Source organism: Triplophysa rosa, linkage group LG13 (assembly GCF_024868665.1).
Source record: "Triplophysa rosa linkage group LG13, Trosa_1v2, whole genome shotgun sequence".
Taxonomy (NCBI): domain Eukaryota; kingdom Metazoa; phylum Chordata; class Actinopteri; order Cypriniformes; family Nemacheilidae; genus Triplophysa; species Triplophysa rosa.
Genome location: NC_079902.1, coordinates 17,580,984 through 17,602,468, shown reverse-complemented (window position 1 = coordinate 17,602,468; position 21,485 = coordinate 17,580,984). Strand labels below are relative to the sequence as shown.

The 21,485-nt window shown below is 37.2% G+C and overlaps 1 protein-coding gene across 3 annotated transcripts in view; it reads right to left on the bottom strand.

Annotated features, from left to right (window-relative positions):
• The window catches only part of lingo2 (leucine rich repeat and Ig domain containing 2), a 245,530-nt gene that overhangs the window by 185,463 nt on the left and 38,582 nt on the right, over nt 1–21,485 (bottom strand). For 2 of the 3 annotated variants that reach the window (XM_057349446.1, XM_057349445.1), the window contains one exon: nt 9,038–9,099. The exons of the other annotated variant lie outside the window; for it this stretch is intronic. The gene's annotated coding sequence lies outside the window, so the exon portion shown is untranslated. The remainder of the gene's footprint in view (nt 1–9,037; nt 9,100–21,485) is intronic. 3 annotated transcript variants of the gene reach the window in all.

Genomic DNA, 21,485 nt, shown 5'->3' with positions numbered 1-21,485 from the left:
TATTCAGTGTCTTAGAATGAAAAAAAAGCCTTAGATATCCCTTGACGCAGTGTAACATCACTTTTTCGGACATGAATTTGCATATTAGCACAGCATTTCCGTGCCACCTTAATTAGTGCATTAAGGCAAACTATAGGAAACATGGTGCTTTTAATAGTTTAGATAGAAAACACTGGAACACAGACAGAGCACTGTCACAGTTAGTTAATTATTAGTTAATTAGTCCCTCAACTGATTATGTTTTACCTGATTATGTTCCCCTTGTGTATTTAAGCCTGTCTGTTCCTTAGTTCTTTGTCTGCCTTCGTTTATGTTTGCGTGTGGTTCCTGTTCCTGGGTTCTCTTGCCTGTGGATTATCATTAAATACCTTTGGGGAATACCTGTGCGCTTCTATATCTAGCCAACACGTAACAAGCACTTTATACTGAGATATGCTCCATACCAGATCTCACAGCAACTCGATACTTCCTTCCAGCACATTATTGTTAGTTCACACTGACACTTATCAAGACATACTGATTTTTCGCCTTCAGATGTTGCACTTTTTCATTTCAATTTCACAAATTTCGAGAAAGATCGTGACAGGAAATGTTTCTATACATGCTATTGAAATCATCCGGAGACCACCTGCACGTTCCTCGTGTTTTTACATCTTCTGCTCCTCCAGTCAAGTGTGTCGAAATCATGACACATTCTTTCACAGGCCGCTGGCTTGCTCAAGGATGGAACATGTTTACACATATCTGTGCATCTGGCTGATTAGTTTTTTGAAGAAGTGTCCCTCACATCATTCACCTGCTCTCAAAAGTAAAGTAATTCAGGCAGGCATATAGTCACCCTGGGGCTATAGGCAGGCATGATCTGCTCTTCAACCTTTTTCTGAATAAAAAATCAAACCAACAGTTTATTTCAATTTCAGCAATAAGCATATCGATTCATTTCAACAATTAACAGTAGGCCTATTACTAATAGATTTAATTGAATTATCTAATTTCACATAAAAATGTTTGTAAAATAATATTTATTATGAATTCAATCTAATTTTTGTTCAGTTTTGTAAAATATTTGGCACTTGGGTTACCACTTTGTCTGTTTTCAAATTTAGATCTTGAAACAAAACCATTTGGGAAGCACTATTATGTACCTCCATCTATTTACAATTGGTGTAACATAAGAGTTATTTAACAATAATGTGTTATAGGCCTTCAACTTACTAAATGTGATTTGAGTGCTTTCAAAAGACAATGTGCTATGCTGTTACAAAATTAGAAAAGTCCAATGATAACATAAAACAACTTGTACTATTGGGTTGTGTTAACATGACCGAGTAATATAAAGCAAAGAGACAGTAAGGTTATGAATGTATTATCCCATCAGAGCGGACACAGATAGTGATTTTCTTTTGCTTTCTTTCGCAGTAACATTTTAACGTTAGTGTTCGCAGCCATGCATCAAATTTCAAATCACACTTAAAAAAACAAGATAAAACTGCATACTGACAACATCATTTCACAAACTTAAAATGGATTTCCTGTGGTCCTGATGACTGATAAGACAAAAAAATAACATTTGGTGGTACAGATGGCTTTTCTAGGGAAAGTTCCGGTAGACTAGTTTAAAGCATATTTGATTATTCCATCTACGTATATACTTGCAATACAGGATGACAAATGTGAATTACCATTGGAACAAAATGTTAAATGTTAATGTTTCTGAGTTAAACTACAACACAAATGTCACATATATTTCTACTCCACAGAAATGTTAAAAATAGCTGTCTTGTTGGCAGCTAACAAGTGTTGTAGAATAAATGCAGTACAGTACGCTCTGTTTGTACGAATACGGTTGCCAAATACTTTTAACAACAAAGGTGATATCAATGACAACCACAGAATACACAAATTGAACCTAATAATATATTTCAGTTTGCCATATACTGTAGCAATGAGTTTAACAGCTCATCCTCACATTCACCACAAAAGCGCATGTGTAAACATTGTCCGTTTTTTATCTACAAACTCAACACAATAGTGACGTCCTCTCACCTGAAATATAACATAGGTAGCGGAGTACAGACAGACAGTAGAATGAAATAATAAATAAGTGCCAAGACCTTTTGTCACCTCTTGCCAAAAAGACACATTATCTGTCTGGGTTTGTATGGATCTGTGAAGAGCTAAGAGGCTTTACAGCACCTCCTCTCTGTTAGCACAAAGGAAAGGGGCCTTGGAAAGTCTTACAGAAAAAGCCGCATGGATAGTTTTCCGGCTTTTTTACCTCATGATGATCAGAGCACGATCCTGCCCTTTAAGATGTCTCAAAACATTGTGGGTAATTTAGAGGACCACAGTCTGCAGCGGTAGGTAAATCCATGTATTCCCCTTTGAAATGTATGTTGGTACAAAGAGTGAAAAATAATTCCTATTTGATCAGGGAGACTGAACCACCTGATTATTGTCTCATTGTAAATGGGATTATCTCTGCATGAATGTATTATCTACGATGAAATTTACAATAATAACAGTCATCCTGAGAATACACCAGCATTTGGGATTAAAAGCTTTTAAAACAAACACTGTACCACATGAGTGCCTGTAATGGTCCACATCCTTTGGCTAAGAGGATAAGAAAACATTCTTGTTAAAAAGGTTCGTATACATGTGATACACAAATGATTCCTTTTATTCCCTTGTGGTCCACTTATAATGTTAGGAAAGTTTTTATGAATCATATTGTAGTTTGTAGTTGTAGTATATGGTGGGCGGGCCATTTACCCAATCAGATCACCCAAGCATTAATAAGTATGCAGGGCTATCGTTGCCATTAAAGGTCCAGTGTGTAATTTTTTTGAGGATCTATTGACGGAAATGCAATATAATATACATAACTATGTCTTCAGAGGTGTATAAAGAGCTTACACAATTAAGCGTTATGTTTTTATTACTTTATAATGAGCTATTTCTATCTAAATGCACCGCGGGTCCCCTTGCATATCGCCATGTTCTGTCAGCTTTCATAGTGTTTCGAACGGGAGGGGGAGGGGTGGAGTGAGCGGTTGGTTGCAATTCGCAACCTTGGCGCTAGATTTTACTGACTGGACCTTTAAATAAATAATTGTATCATGTCATGCCAATCATGTTTGATTTTTGTTCTTCTGCAGAACACAAAAGATATTTTAAAGAACAGTGGTTACCAAATAACACTGCACCCCAATGACTTCCATTCTATGGACACAAAACCACTGAGACGTTTCTCAAAATATCTTCTTTTGTGTTCCAAAAAAAGAGGTTTTAAACAACATGAAGGTGAATAAATGATGACAGATTTTTTTCAACTTTTGGTTAACTGTCCCTTTAAAGGCACATGTAAATGTACAAGGCGAATGGTTTCAATCTATTTAGACCAATTGCTTTCTGACTGATCAACAGATATAAGGGAATTAAAGGGGCAGCTCACCCAAATGTGAAAATTCTGTCATCATTTACTCACCCTCATTTTATACCTGTAGGACTTTTTTTCTTCAGCAAACTCAAAAGAAGATATTTTGAGAAATGTTGGAAACCAAAAACCGTTGGTCCCCATATACTTGCATTGGCTTCCATGCAATAAAAGTCAATGGGGATCAATTGTTTTTGGTTACCAACATTTCTTAAAATATCTTCTCTTGCGTTTGCTGAAAAAAGAAAGTCCTTCAGGTTTAAATGACAAGAGGGTGAGTAAATTAAATTAAATAAAATTTTATTTATATAGCGCTTTTCACAATGTGCATTGTTTCAAAGCAGCTTTACAGGAGAAAATGAGAAAAACACAAAAAAGGTAAAACACAGCTGAGTGCATGGTGTTTATAGAACAAGCAAGATTATTCTAGTAAATAATATTTAATAAATGCAGTCTCCCGGTGGTTTATTTAGCATATTTAGCATTAAGTGAATGCTTGGCTGAAAAGATGTGTCTTTAATCTAGATTTAAATTGGGAGAGTGTGTCTGACCCTCGAATAGTATTGGGAAGGCTATTCCAGAGTTTAGGTGCTACGTATGAGAAAGCTCTACCCCCTTTGGTGGATTTAGTTATTCTAGGTGTTATCAAAAGTCTTGAGTTTTGAGATCTTAGAGAGCGTGATGGGTTGTAGTGTGGTAGAAGCTCTGTTATGTAGGTAGTGGCTAAACCGTTTAAGGCTTTATAAGTAATTAAAAGAACTTTAAAGTCAATACAATACTTAATGGGTAACCAGTGAAGGGTTGATAACATTGGGGTTATGTGATCGTATTTTCTGGACCTGGTTAGAACTCTGGCAGCTGCATTCTGAACTAACTGTAGTTTGTTTATTGATGCTGCAGGACAACCACTAAGTGCATTAGAGTAGTCAAGTCTTGAGGTCACAAATGCATGAATAAACTTCTCTGCGTCAGCAAAACATAAAATATTTTGTAATTTGGCAACATTTCTAAGGTGGAACAAGGCTGTTTTTGTGACATTTGAGATGTGATTTTTAAATGACAGGTTGCTGTCTAATATAACGCCGAGGTCTTTAACTATATTTGTTGGAGTAACAGTGCAGCCTTCAATTTGCAGGTTATAATCCGAAATATTCTGCTCACATGTCTTTGGTCCAAGAAGTAATATTTATGTTTTATTAGAATTTAAAAGAAGGAAATTACAAGTCATCCAATGTTTTATATCTTCGATGCACTCTGCCAATTTGGATAGCTGGAAGGAATCATCTGGTCTTGATGAGATATATAGCTGAGTATCATCTGCATAACAGTGGAAGCTAATTCCATGTTTTCTAATAATGTTTCCAAGGGGCAGCATGTATATGGAGAATAGCAAGGGTCCTAAAACCGATCCCTGAGGTAATCCATAATTTACTTGCGTTAGATTTGATGATTCTCCATTTAAATGGACAAATTGATGTCTGTCTGATAAGTAAGATCTGAACCATTGTAGTGCCTGTCCCTGAATACCGGTATAATTGTGTAAGCGATCTAGAAGTATTTTATGGTCTACAGTATCGAACGCAGCACTAAGGTCAAGCAGGACTAGGAGTGATATGTTACCTTCATCTGAACCTATAAGCAGGTCGTTTGTAATTTTTGACGAGCGCAGTCTCAGTACTATGATGCGGTCTAAAGCCTGACTGGAATTTTTCGTGTATGTCATTATTTTGTAAGAAAGAGCATAACTGAGTGGACACTACTTCTAGTATTTTAGACAGGTAAGGGAGATTTGAAATCGGTCTATAGTTTCCTAGTTCATTGGGGTCTAAGTAAATGATGACAGATTTTTTGTTTTGGGGTGAACTATCCCTTTAAAGACTAATGGAAGCCATAACAGCACCATAAGAAGCATTCTTTTTCCTATTCTGTTTTGCATTTATAGCATTTATGACTCGACAGAAAATAATAACCAAGAGATTTTAACATTTAAAATCTGCCTAGAAAAAAACAGCATGAAAAACACAAGCCTTACATTTCTGTCACAACACTTTCCTTTTATAAACCGAGTATGTGTTTGTTGTTATTATGGCAGCTTTGCTCATTTAAGCAGGAAAAACGCATTTGCCAGTACTCATCCGCATTAGTCTTCATGGCGTGTTCAAATGTACAACTTCCTTTGTACAGACACAGTACATAACTGTAAATTAAAACGCTTTTGTGCGCATGCAGGCACAAAGTTATTAACGTTATTTTAATCATCCTGTACTATTTTAAATTGTACACTTCTGAACAGACAGATCACAATGCATAAGAACTAGACTTTTTAAAAATGATCTAAAACTAAAGAAGACAAAGTGGTATCTTGGCTATAATTAAGCCAAGGCTTATGCTCACTAATGCCTCGGCCGATATCCCAGCATCCACCCCGACAGAGCGTTGGCGGCGTTTCTTCTATTTTCTCTTATCTGCTGATGCACAATGGCTTGGATTAGTCTCAGCTTCGACTTTGTCCAATGTCTATCAGCCATCAGCCGCAGGTTTTTCCTATCAATTGGACGAGCTTGACATGTCAGAACATGATGTAACACGCACAGCCAAGCCAAACGCTGTGGTGAGCAGTTGGTTGCAATTCGCAACCTTGGCGCTAGATTTTACTGACTGGACCTTTAAATAAATAATTGTATCATGTCATTCCAATGTTTGATTTTTGTTCTTCTGCAGAACACAAAAGATATTTTAAAGAACAGTGGTAACCAAATAACACTGGACCCCAATGACTTCCATTCTATGGACACAAAACCACTGAGACGTTTCTCAAAATATCTTCAGAACATGATGTAACACGCACAGCCAAGCCAAACGCTGCTCAGGTCGCAGACAGGAGATGTGTCCTCATGAGGTGGAACAGTTATATTAGTTGTCACGATGAAATGATAACATATTCTGCAGCTAATCATCGCCAGGGTCTAATGCATTACAAACACACGCGTTTGTTGTCTGGTTGCATCATTTTATGACGCTGTGTGTATGTGAACATTAGACAGCTCAAGGCTGATGAGGGCGGAGATGTAATTTGGGGATGCTGTGAAAACGCATTTGCTTTATTGCACTTAAATAAATAACCTTTGGCCCAGTGGCATAATTCATCTTCATTTTCTGACATAAATAAGGAAGGAAATGATGGGGAGCACGAAATTCATTCGTGTTTTGCCTTTGAGCGAATGTCTGTGCATTTTCATCTGATCTCTTATTGGAGTCTAATTGTGTGTGTATCTGTGTTGTGGGACTACAAAGAATAAGTTAAATTGGCCTGTCTTTCCCCACAAACACCCAAAGACTACAAGAGACATATTTATGAACAATGCATTGTTTAAAGATTTGACAAGCCAAAAAAAGAGATGTTTGATGAAATTCAAAGTGTGATATAGTTATGAGTCTTGAGCTGTCACTGAAAATATAACCAAATAAACCCACACACCTTTTTTGTCACCTTGTCATTGAAAACAAATGCAAAGCGTGTTTTAGAGCTCTGTAATGTGAAATCATGTCACGTTGCTCACAAGGTAGAAATACACAGCCAAGTCACACAATTCTCTGTTTTATGGAAGCCACAGAAATTCACATAATGATGTTAAATGTAAGCAAATTAATGAGCAGACCCTGGACCACAAAACCAATCACAAGGTTAAGGGTCACATTTGATTGATGATTTGATACATATTCTGAAAGCTGAATAAATAGGCTTTCCATTGATATTTGGTTTGTTATATACACAGGGGCGGACTGAGCGGTAGGACATTCTGTCAAAGTCCAGAACGGCCATCCCACTGATGGCCTACGGCCGTGACCAGGGACGGACTGGCATACGTATTATTAACGCGAATGCACGCAACGCGAAGGCATTAGCGAGTCGGACATGTATGCATGTAACGCAATGCACACATTACATACAACAACCCCCATCAAACACACCCTAGTCACCCCCCCAACAACCCCCCCTCCCCCCCGTCGGCAGAATTCACTCAATGCATGGAGTGCTGCCTACGTATTTCCGGTAAAATCTCAGGGGGCGGGAAAGCTTCCGGGTTGTATTCACCCATAGCAAATGTGCTTTACTAGCGCTCATTTTGGGGGGAATTAGCATGTAATGTAGATTAGTGAAATACATCGTATTGTTAAAATACTATATATTAAACATGTAATGGGTGCTATAATACAAAACTTTAGTTTAGTCATGACCTGCAGCGTTTAAATACACACGTGACTGTGGTTCCGTCAGGCATGGCTGTGTCCCGTATTATGAAGCTTCACAGAGATTTAATAATGTTCCGAGCATGGATTTACTTTATTACACGTAAGGATTTAAACCTTAACTGGTACTACAGTTTGTTGTCATCACTTTAAGAGTGCAGATGTGATTGAGCCACAGCACGTCAGCTACTGAAGATCATATGGTCTTTTGGTGAAAGCGCTAGCGTTAGCTAATGCTAAAGAATAAACGTAACACTGTGGATACATTAATTTGGTTTTATTTGTACAAATTGTAATGTAAATAAAAATAACGTAAATATATAGGCTACTTATGACATTTCTGTACTGTACGTAATATGCATTATATGCTTGTGCAGTCATCCATATCTTAGTGTGTGCTTTTTTGTGTGTAACTAAAATGTCTTTGTATGCAGCTGTGACATGACAATAAAGATATTCTATTATCAAAATGTGATCCATTAATGTAAGCTTGTATATAATAACTGATACAGAGAAATTGTCAGGTAAAATGCAAATACAAAAACTATTAAATACATCAAAAAAATGCTTAATGATATTTGTAACATAACAATGGGAGGTAAGTGAGAATGTTATAATTTATAAAAAAATCAATGTCATCAACTTAAGGTGAATTGTGTAACAAATTAAAAACCGATTCAGTATTTAAACAATATTTATACACTTTAAAAGCCAAGCGATGTCTGTTTCTTTACAGCAAACCTGCATATTAGAGCCATACGACAGATGTGTCTTACCGGGAACTGTGTTATTGATATCTGGTCAGATTCATACAAATTTGTTGTTTAAAGGTAAAGATATGTAAGGGCTGAAAATCGTTGATAAACTCGGTGTAAACATGATGTCATTCAGTGTTATCCAGCCTTAACGTTACGTGCTACGTGCTAATAGCAATAGCGTCCAATCTGTCCATGTATTTTTAAACGGATAGTTTAAAGTAGCCTACTTCTTTACTTGACAGGGGAGCAGCTGACAGTATCACAATGCTGACGAACATCATTTATTGTAATCTGGCTAACTTTGTGTAAGCAACGAGTACAAATATTCATCTTCTCCTCTGTCATGTTCACAGCTCTAGGTAGAGATGAATGGCTTCCAGTGGGGCAGCGGATGTGTTTTCGCCCCCTGATTGTAAACGCGGAAGCGGCCGTGCATTGAGTGCATTGGTGGAGGGCCGATGTGGGCTGAATAATCCATGGCCGAATTTGCTTCCCAGTCCGCCCCTGCATATACATGTCCCCTTCACTTCCCACAGGGCAAATCAGGCACAGTTCCCACAGACATACAGTATAAGGGTATATAACTTACCAAATAAAAACAGAACAGTTCAGCATGCCCAGCCTGGAGGAAAGAGATGAAACATCCATCGCCTAAGAGAGAAACAGAACGAAAATTCTGAATTCACTTTATTGCCAGTGGATGACCTCAATAAAAACATTGTTAGTGTCCTTCTCATTTCACAGTTGTGAATTCTAACACATGAGAAACACACGGTGATCTGTGCATATGGAGTATTAAGTGCAATAGTTTTCTAGAGAGAGTAACATTGATTATTAGTTTAACAGTGGCAAGAGAAAGGAAACCATTAAAGTAGAAAAACAATATAAAACATCTCCCCAATCTATGGGTGCCATTACAGAGAAGATTCTGAATATCGGGATGTCCATATTTTGCAGTAGCCTACTCTCAAATGCTTATTTAAAATGCTTGCACAGGGTACAAAATGACAAAGATCTTGGTTCTGTGTTACTAGAAACTGATAAAAACAAACTATTAACTATTAACTATTGAATTTTACACTGGTTAAATGCTGTACATAAAAGCATAGTAGTAGAAAAATCTTATAAAAGATTGTATGTAATGATGTGGCAAATATCTAACTAATAGTCCTAAAGTGAGTACCCGACCCGCTCAAAAAAGGACTTTAATGGAACCAATTTAGTCATTAAAATATTCATAACGTTATTGCAGGTCGTGAACTTGAAATGTTTGCATCCGAGTCTGTAGCATATGCTGTAGCATTTGTAAACCTCCAATAACAGTTTCAGCTCAAGTAACATTATCACATTGCTGATTTTGCTCTAGTTTTATGTTTTCAGCATCATGTCAAGTACTTTTTCCTAAGCATATATCAAGAGACGTTCCAGTGTCTCATTAAAGGTAAACCACTTTAAACATGACAGGACCGGCCTATTAAGGTAGTTTTCAATAAAAGCAGATGGCAGGCTTGCTCTATACGTGCACAGAAACACAGAATGTCGCTGTAGTTAAATTTAAAATGAAGAAAATAAAATCAAGTGTAGGTAAGGAAGCAAGACTTTCTGTTCACACTAAAATGCACATATGTATCATGATGACAGTGCTACAACAGAATGAACACCTTTCTTGTTCAGGACAAATGTGTTTGACACAAGAAGTTCACATGTGCTCTCAAAATATGAGACAGGAAATATGGCAGCGACGGGCTGTGTGTTTCATACTGAGCAGGAAATAGTATTTGGGTATCAGAGCAGATGGAAAATTACAAGGAAAACAGAGAGAGTGATAGATGCAATTGTCTCGGCAAACAACTTGTTTTAAACTAAGAATTGTTTCTAGATATCTATTTCAACGCATATGAATGTTTTTTTCTGGTAAAACAAAAAGTCAAAGCTAGCGGGCAAGTTGCATTTTTTCTTGTTTTCTTGTTCATCTTGATCCATAAGTGACCCTGACTAGACAGCAGTGTATAAAAACTACTTTACTAAGCTATATGGTGCCCCCTATGTACATGTTGTTTGTGTATATGTATATAGTACAAAAAATATGGACTTAAAGTTTAGGTTAACAAGCAAAATATGCACGCTGTTTTACATAAAAAAACTCTCGCCTTCTATTTTTACTGTAATTAGATGATTCGATTTTTACTATACTATTCTACTAGAGCATGTTTTGTGAATATGTTATCTCCTTCGGCAAAGAAAAACGTGACGACATCTTAGTGCTGTGTCAGCTGCCATAGTGTTTCGAAAGGGAGGGTGGAGTGAGACGTTGGTTGCAATTTGCAACCTCGCCGCTAGATAATTCATATACTGGACTTTTAAAATATGATCAAACAGTTTCAACACTCCGGAGTGTGTTTTATTTCTTTTTTCATACTCTCCATCTATCTGCTATAGATGTAGTATATGTTGAATATGTAAAGATGGCAATATGTCAAGCATTTAAACCAGTATGTAAAAGCATATAATTCAGTCGTTCCAATGTGTAGCTGAAGCTTTCAACTCTAGCCGTGCTCTCCGAAAGTCCCTCAGCTTGAACCTTTACCAGGACAACACCCACAGGCCAATGCAACTTCTGAACTGAGCTGAACTCTTTAACTTGCCAAATTATTCACGTTCTCTCGTTACACCCTTAGCCTCTATGTGCTTATTCTGTAAGCTCTGCAAAAGATCCTGCCCTATGCACATGCTTTAGATTGTCTGAGCTTAATTCACAGAGACAACTACAGTAGCCGTTCAGAGGTTGACGTCATGAGGTCACCCTCTGTAAAACACTTGTGTGTGAGGTTCCACATGTCAATGTTTGGATGGTATTAGTCTAAATAAAAAATAAATATGACCAAACTAAAGGCGAGGAGAAAACAACGTGTTTGAATTTTTTTTACACATCCATGTTTTCTCCCCATTGGCCTAAAACACTGAAGTGTTTGTTCAACTTGAAAACATAAGGTACATTGGTGTCCTTAAAATGTCGAGTTAATTCAATTTAAAAAATATTTAATATGTATGGGGCGGTTTCCCAGACAGGGCTTAAGCCTAGTCCCACACTAATTTAAATGTTAGAGGCGTCTTGATCGACAACAACTTACACTGACAAAAACAGTTTTCACTAAACCTCCTTTCTGAAACGGGCCCCAGGTAACTTATTTTTTAAAGTTGAACCAACAAAAAAAGAACAAATAATTTTTTTCAGTGAAATGATTTCTAATATTATGTTTAACATTGCTTTTGAGTAAAAAAACATGGCAGTCTATAAACAACAATACATGTTTAATTCCAGTTCTATAATTATAAATTATAAAAATAATAATAATACGTTTTGTTATTATTGTGTTGTTGTTATTGCTATTATTATTTCCTGCCTGTTTGTTCCACAATGTGTTTTCTGTACAGCTGCAATGCAAAATTGTGAAAAGCACTATAGAAATAAACTTGAATTAAAAATTAAATTTTTACTTATGAGTAAAAAATATGTTAGTCTACTTACAACAATAAATGTTAAATTCCTGTTATATAATTACATATTTTTTATTATTTCTTCTTTTTTTTATTATTATTATTAGATTATTTATATCTATATTTATTTTCTGTTTGTTCCTGTTTGTGTGTTTTCTGTACAGCTGCTTTGGAAACAATGCAAAACTGTGAAAAGCGCAATAGAAATAAACAAATATGACAAGTTGAAACATTGCATTTTTCCTATTATAGGCCCGGTTTCATAGACACGGCTTAGCCTAAGCCAGGACTATGCCTTAGTTAATTTAGGCTATTTAAGTCGCTTTTATTAAAATGCCTTATAAGAAACCATTACTGATGTGCATCTTAAGACAAAACATTGGTAGTGACATATTTTAAGATATATCCAGGGAAGTTATTTTCAGTTAAAATAGCTCAAACATTTTAGTCTGGGACTAGTCTTAAGCCTTGTCTGTAAAACCGGGGCATAGTGGTATGTGCCACTGGTTTAGTCTGTAAAAAAAAAGCTGTTTACTATCAGCGTGTTATATATAACTTAACCATTGATCAAATTGTTAAAGCTTTAGAAAGCCTGGAGGAAAATTCAAGGCTAAAATTTGCCTCGTTGCCAGTGATAGTCATGTTTCAAAATGTCCCTCTGAAGCCACACTGCACGTCTCCAAACAGAATTACGTATCTCCAGGGTCCAAAAATAAGCCTGATGCTCTGTTTGGCTTTTGTCACCCTGCTCACATCCCTTTCGTCGCTAATCAGAAAAAGTCAATACTCTATCAGACTTCGCCTCTGAAACCTGAGACAGGCGCAGTGCAAACGCTCTCGTCCGCTCCTCACCTCTGGTCTCTGGGGCCATAAAGTAAAATGATTTATGATATTTATGCTCATAAAAGCCCTGTCCTCTGTCTAGAAGCCGGGGATCCGCTCACACAAGAATGCAGTTGGCGATCAAGCAGCAGTAAGTAAACACGAGGCACGGCGACAGCTAGCATTAGCATTAAGCGCTACCGTCCGCCATCGATCAGTTCTGCAGACGGATCAGGATGCAAATTTCCAGTTAAACCTCGGGAGCAGTCGACATCAAAGCGGCGTTCAAATGCACCATGCGTGCCAGACTGCTGATGAAGATAACGTGCAATTGAACTTCATTGGCCTAGGATGAAAAACAACAGGAGCCATCAACCATGCATTAATGCCGTTCTACATCTACTTGCATTCGTTTCCACAGCAGGTTCAGCAATCTGTTGAACCTGCTGTGGGTTCAAATAGAAAACACTGCCAATCAAAACGTACAACAGGATTTTTAATACATCACACTCACATCCAATGACATTTGGGCGGGTATAAGATGTGATGGAGATTACTGTACCATTTGCAGTTAAAAGACTATCAAATTACTATGCATACGATGCTTGGTTACAGATGCATTAGCGTGGTGGAACCATTTCTCAAATAGGCAAATGTTTCCAGAATTGCAAAACATAAACGGTTTCTTTTCTGCTGAGACCCAACTCAAATATTTATTTTGAATATGCAGTGTTTGAAAACACCTAAAACAGAGGCCTCGAATCACATTTAATTGAGTCATCTGTTAGTTCTCAATAAACCATCCTGTGTGATTTAGTAAACAGTGTCATATTTTCCCAATGGATGTAGCTGACACATTTTAGATCATCTGAAATATAGGCCACTGCATGCGAAACATGATTTTCCCACTCCTTTTTTGCTTTCTCCTCTTTGTGAAGAGATACTTTTTTTCTTAAATGAACACACAATACACTCACGGGCTGCAAAATGGCTCCACGGTCAAGGAAAAGGATGGATTTTGTGAAAAAGAGTATAATGAAAGCCTTTTCAGCAAGGGAATAAACAAGAGGTAACAGGAACATAGACTAACTACACTAAACTAGACAAGACTAAATACAATACTACACATACAGTAAACTACAAATAACTAAACTGGCCAACACAGCAATACAGACCGGGAGGGTGACGACGGACAGACAAGGCAAAATGAACCAACACAAGACAGAAGACACAAGGGCATTGAATAAGGGAACAAATCAAGAGGGAACAGCTGACGGGCATGAAACAATAACGAGCAATAATGATGAGACGAGAGGGCGGGAACAGAGGAGACCGGAGAGAGTATGGCAAGCCGAAAGGGCCAAAATTACCTACCTCCACATGAAACATGGGGTTCTGTCATGGTTCTGCCTCATCATGTCTTGTCTTTCTTGGTCTTGTGGCAGAACCATGACACTAGTTTTGTCTTTCCATCATAGTTCATTTATTTCGTGGATAAAGCCTAAAGATTGCTCTAACTGTAATGAAGAAGACTAAGTAGCTTCAGTGGAATCGGTGATGTTCCATAATTCATACCAGCAAACATCATTAGTAATTTATGATGAAGCAGCGATGTGGATATAGCTCTTAGCAAGAGGAATGAACCAACTTACTGGTCATATTTGCGCATATTTCACAGTTTGTCTGGGGAAAAGCAACGCCATTTTGCACTTTTTAACCTCTGAATGTCTTGAAAGCCCCATGAAAATGTCAACATATGCCAAAATATGCACGAGAACAAGAAATCTTTCAGAAATTCAAGCATATGGCATTTGACAGGAATATTCCCTATGAATATATTGTAGAGAAAAATCACATTACTTTCACATGTGGTTTTGAAGCATTTTCATGTGATCACATGCAAAATATGTGTGGTTTTCTGCAAGGGACCAAAAATATGCTGAATATAAAAAGATAATGCCAACTTTTGTCTCAATATACATTTTCATATACAGTATCTGTACAAATGGCTTTTCTTGAAGAATATTACTTGTGAAGAAAATCCCTAAAGAGGTTTGCTAATACCTCACAGAAACTGCTCACTTTAGCAGATAAGATGTTAATTACACAAAGGCATGTCACCTTACAATGTCACTGCCTATGTCTGTGTGCACATTTTATTTCCAAGTAAAACAATGACATTCATATCAATCTAAATCAGTTCAGTGTCGGAGCCACTGCGCGCACGACTTAGGTGTCAAACATCTAATTTAATGTGATAATATCACTATAAACCTCGTAAAGTAATTCAAGACCTGCATTACAACCCATTCTACCTTTCTCTTGAGAGGTGGAAACAGAAGACTGCTATCGCTGTCAGAAAAATAATAGCATTTATAATAATAGTACTGATGCAATTAAAGTGGGTATGATTGAGTCTGGGTGGGGGGGAGACCCCGTTTCAGATGGGACTTGTCGGATTTTCACTTTACATGCAAATGGAGCAAGCGCTAGACCAACGAAAACCATTTATTTTTTGTTTTGTTGCTTTTTGCAATTAAAAGAATTCCTCTCTTTCACTCGCTGGGTCTTTCCTTCTATCCTGCCTGTCAGTGGTTGAAAGTGTGAGGTGGCACTCAAAATGCTCAGACAAATTAAACAAAAAAATGCAAACAGCAAGTGAAAAGAAATAAATGTATGTCAGATGTTGACTAAAAAATTGAGTTGTATAACAAAGATCTGATCTCACCACCAACCAGTCAGTCTGGGATTTTATGAAAAGATTAGCCATATAAGAACTCCAAGTCATATATAAAATGTTTGACAGATGAGAACATAGAGTTATCATGCAGTACAGTAAACACTTACTGACGTGTGTTAATGAAAAATATAAAGAACACTAATAAATCTCCCGTGGTAATATTTCTTCACTGCTGAGCTTAGTCACCTCACTATCAGATCATTGGGCTCATGACAGACATGTCACTAATAATCTGCAAATAGGCAAACAGTACATGATGGAAAAATACTGGGGACACTCTTGTCATAACACGCTGTGTGCATGCGTCCACATGTCACGGACCCGATTAAAGCAAACATCCTAATGAAAACAGAAAAGTAGCAGTAGCTATTACTTTTTAGCTTCATTCAAAATCTCTGATACTATGGTAAACAAATATTTAAACTATAGTAAATTATATTTACATAATAACATAAAGTAAATATTTATCACCGTAAATGTACAAATAAATATTCAAATAATCATAATTAAATATTATTATACTTATTTATATTATATTTATTATATTATATTTTCATTATTATTTATAGCTATATTATATTTATTATTTATAATATAAATAAATGGTTTGTATACTGTACAAGTAAATATACTAATCACTTTTTAAATTGAAAAATTATTTTTTTTCTATATAACTTTTGTAGTGCTTCATTTCATTCTGACTCTTTTTTTAAATTATGTGTAGACATTGTATACATTTTTTTGTTTGATTGCTCAGTCTATGGAGTATACCAGATTGACATTCACTACAGGATGTATATGAGTTCATTTCCAAAAACACATAACTGTTTATAAAAATCTTTAAAAAGCATGTTTTTACTGTGCATTCTAATTAATATCAGTCAAGTTGGAGTGTTTTCAGTAAGCAATAATAACTCAGAAAATACATAATACAGCAAGTTAACACAATAAAAACACGATAACATAATAAGAAACATGATCAGAATGATCTGTTTTAGCATATAAACTCTTCATACGTATATACAGTACACGTATATGTGACAAATAAAATCTTATATAACAGATTTGGAAAACAATGCGGTACCTCTTTAAACTGGAGGAAAGAAAAGGGGTGTGAAGCAACATTAAATAAAAAAACTTTCAAAATAATTCCAAACTAAACTGGGGCCACTGACAGTACAGGTTATTATAAGCGCCAGAGCGACTAAAGGAATTATGCAAATAGGGAACGGCCCAAACGCGCCCACGAAATCTGCGCTGAGCGCAATTTACATGGTGCGTTCCCAGATTGCGTGGGTTTGGTTCAGAGATAGTTTGTGGAGGACTACTGCGATTTGGCATACTTTGCTGAGACTGTACATCGCTCCACCACCGCGACCCAGGCAGCCGAGACGGTTCTGCCGAATACTTGCTCAACTAAACGGATATATGCTCTGTTATAATGCTCTTTTCCATGATTTGATCATCATTTGATGAATCACTGCTGTCACGATCCACAAAATTTTTCACAAATAACTCTTTTAAATGAACCTCAGTTTACACAGATTTCTGTGGGCTGCAATAGCGCGATGTTAATTGTACAAATAGGAGTGAGTTCTGTAAATACGATACGATCTATAATGAGCCTATAATGAGAGTTTAAAAGAATGACAATCCCCCCAATTAATTTAACACTTGTCTCACAGCCCTTTACTAACACACAATGGTAGAGGTCAATATTTCTGTCTAAAGATGACAATAGCAATGTACAAAATTTTACAGCAAACATCCGTTAAAAATAAATATTTTCGTTGCGATGATTCCCCGTGATAAGCATTTCAGTTTGTGCTTTAAGACCAACACACCATTACGCATGTCTGAGACGGCCTCATCACAGACATAATCTGTCAAGCGGAGGACGAAGCAGTGTCTCGATATGACATTGCAAGATATGGGGCTTTAAACAAGCAATAAATCACAGCAACAGCAACAAAATACAAGAAACAAACTCATGAATCATTCTCAAGACCCTGGGCTGATCCTTTTTCAACCACAGACAACACATGTTAGTCCACATCCGGCTCATATGCAAAAGCCATTTATAAAACATTCACCGATTTTTCAGCCGTCGGATATCTTAACTATTTCACCCGCAAGCTTGTGAGTGTCCGCACAATTCACATTTGATAAAGTCAAACTCATGATTCAGTTATCCGGTCTACGAATATCTAATTCACTGTGTCTTTATTTTGCTTGTGTTTGTGTGAGTTTGATGAGGCATTTCTTACTGGATAAGCGTTAATGAATTATTAAAGAAGCTGAGATTTTTTTCTGTGGAGGAAGTGGAGCCAGAGAGGAAGCTTATGGGTCGTTTCCTGGAATGGAGTGCACCCACAGCAAGCAGACAATCTGCCTGCATAAGCACATTAGCGTACAGACACTGTCAAAGCTATTGGATGTGTATTGCTTTTGTTTTTTGATTTGTGCAATAAAATTGACTTTTCTTGAGTCTAAGAGCGTTTCCAAACAGACACACGCACAGATGCATACAGTACACCCACCATTTTGTCTAAGCGATAAGTGTTGTAACTGTTGTCCCACATAATGTTCATTGAACGATTTACAGCTTTAAAATGTCACAATATCTGCTCAAGAAATGTAGTCTGTATGAAATGGTAAAGTGCTCCTGTACACTTCAGTTCATTTTCTAGAAACCACAAACCTGATTACAATTGCATTAGTGTTTACCAATACTTCTGTGCTGGGAACAATGATCCATCATATTCAATGTGACAGGTACATATTGTTCTCAAAACACCTCATAAAACAGTACAATCTCCCTAAATGCGTTTAGAAATTCAATATACAGCCGTGGACAACATCAGGAGACCACTAAATTATTTTCATAATTTACAATTTACGGGTACGTGTTTAAGTAAGATGATATTTTTTCTTAATTCTGTGAACTAATGACAACATTTCCCCCAAATTCCAAATGAAAATTTAGTTTTTTATTTGCATTTATATGCAGAAAATATAAACGACACAAACTGGTCAAAACAAATGTTTGCAGATCTTGAATACTGCAAAGAAAAGGTTAATATTCTTGTTTAAACAACACAATACAAATGTTTTACATGTACTTTAAGATCAGCTCAAAAAAAAAATGCAGAAAAAGCATGAGTTTTTCACAATCTTTGCCATCTTTCACATTACCTTTGAGTGACTTTTTGTCATTCCTGAGGTTAGTTTCAGTTAAAATTCAACAGACACTGGAGTGGAACAGCCACAATAAATACAGAATAGCTAAAACCGGAGTGGTCTCTTATTTTTCCAGGGCTATACAATTTCTGACTTTGATTTTATACGAAATCATGCATGATTTTCTCGAAACACAATAACATAGACAACTAAGGTACACCCGTATTCTCCAACGATAATTTTGTGTGGTTGAAAAGCATCAATGATGTCTGATGGTTAGTAATGCACACAACACATAGGGGCGGTTTCCAGGACAGGCCTTAAACCTAGTCCCAGACTAACTGAAATGTTAGAGGCGTCTTAAACAAAAACAATTTACACTGTCATATCCTAAAATATATCAGTGCGATTGTTTTGTCTCAAGATGCTCACCAGTAATGTTTTTTGTAAAGTATGTTTTTTAACACAATTTAAATATCCTTAACTAAGGCCTAGTCCTGGTTTAAGATAATCCTTGTTCGGGAAACCGCCCCATGATGTGTAAATTACTAAAATGTTCTAACAACTTTAAGCTTTGCTAAGACTTTAAGGGGTTAACTTTGAAATCCAAAGAACAAAAATGCTGAACACCCTGGAGAAAAGTAAGAAACAAGAAGTAAAATCCTCTGAGGGTTTAGGCTGCATTAGTTAGATCAACCGGAACCAGGAACACTTCCAACAACAACTGATGTACTTGTTGCATCAAAGAGTGCAGAGTACTCTACTCTCAGCCAGTCTTGTCTCATTGTTCCAAGGTTACCACAGCGAGCAGGATGCCCTGACCTGATGGTAGAGCGAAGAATGGGAAGCGGCGACCTGACAAGAGCTGAGATGATAGAGCTGGATAAAGAAGGACGCGGCGACTTGACACGTCTTCACCACAAAATTTCAAACGCTATTAGATTATTAATGATAATCTTAAATCAACAATTTACCTTATTAGTAAGTTTATTTATTTTTTATTTAGCCTTGTTGTGCAAGCACTGTCGAGCTTTTGCCAGCAGCTTTTGCCAGAGGGGAACTGGAATCCCCTGGTTGGGCCTGGGTGTGTGTGTGTGTGTGTGTGTGTGTGTCTGCGTGTCCGTGTGTGTGTCTATGTCTATGTTAGTACGTGTGCATATTGTGTGTGTGGAGTGTTTTGTATGTGGGTATGTCTGTCTTCTGTGTTTTCACCTTTTTGTTGTTTCTACAGGTATAACTTTAATTGTTTTGCTTATAGTTAATATGTCTCATGTACAGCTGCTTTCTAACAATGAAAACTGTAAAAAGCGCTATATAAATAAAGTTGAGTTGAGAGTTGAGTTGAGTTAAAACAAGAAAGCGAGCTAGCAGAAGAGGAAAACAAAAGAAATGGAGGTGTAGGACTGAGTAAAGATGAAGCAGGAACAACCCGAGCAAAAGTCATCTTGTGGTATGTAACACTGTCCAACTCCACCATGCAGCACTAAAACTAAGTGCTTAACCGCCCACGTTAAGGGATGGAGCACTTTCCATAGTACTCTCAATTTCCAAATTAATGTGGAGTTCTTCTCCTTCTGGAGTTGGAAAGTGTTAGACTACAACACTAGTAAAAAACTTTGCAAAGAAATGAAACTGAAAACTTTAAATAAACTGCAGAGAATTGAGGCATATGAGTGCCAAGTAGGGTTTTAACATGCACAATAACCTTAGACGTAAAGCTTGTATGCAAAATTAAAAATATTGTGTGGTCTGGATGAAAGTGTCTAGGCAGACAGAAACGAGAGGTTTGATGAATAGATGAATTCAGAGGAAACATGATGAAGTTGCTTTCATAAACATTTGGTTTGCAATATGTACCACACACACACACACACACACACACACACACACACACACACACGCACACACACACACACACACACACACACACACGCACACACACAAAACACATGAATAATAGTCCTGCAAAAGCCCCCTATTTAGGCCTGTTCTGTTTTAAGGGATGAGATTTTGGGTGTAAATTCTTTGAGAAATTAGGAATGAAGCACAGCATGATAGTTCTGCCTCACTGTTATAGGTTAATCTGTTCAACCCAAAGGCATTCACGTTCCAGGATTACACATTCCCAGACCCAACCCAGGCAGAGCAAGACAGGCGACGCGAATGCCAATCATGTTGGCGAAGTGGAAAGATGTGATTCGCCTCACAATGAGATCTGCATGAAATGCGGAAAGCTGTAAAATGGGAGCTGATAAGACACAGGTGAAGCGATAAGCAATCTCTCACTCACTTTCCTCCTCCTTATCATTCTTGTTTCCTCTCTTCATTCACATTTGCCTTTCAAAAGGGCCAATTGGGAATCACCAGGCGCCTAAACCTCAGAGCTACCCATGATTCCTGCATTTCTTCATTATCCAAAAAACATTGCCTATAGTCCCATAGGGCAAATAATAGCTTTCTTTTGGCAGGCAGTAGGCACCTGCAATCACTGCTTTCTTGAATGAAACGCTCCTGCCACCGCTATCATGTTTGGACCTGTTTTAGTCCGTCACCCAAAAACAAACAGAGCAAGGGAGAAAAATGGAAGCAATGATATTCACGTGTGCACTTAAGCCCTCCTGTGTACTTTTATACGGGTTTCTGAATGATACATGAGCTAAATCCTGGTGTTATGGTGCAGCAGATCTACGGCTGCTTACCTGCTGTTCCTCATAAGCACCGCTACACCGCTCCATGTGTACATTCATGCTTCTGTGCTTCTGAAACGTGCCCTTGCAATTCCCGCCAGATAAAAGCC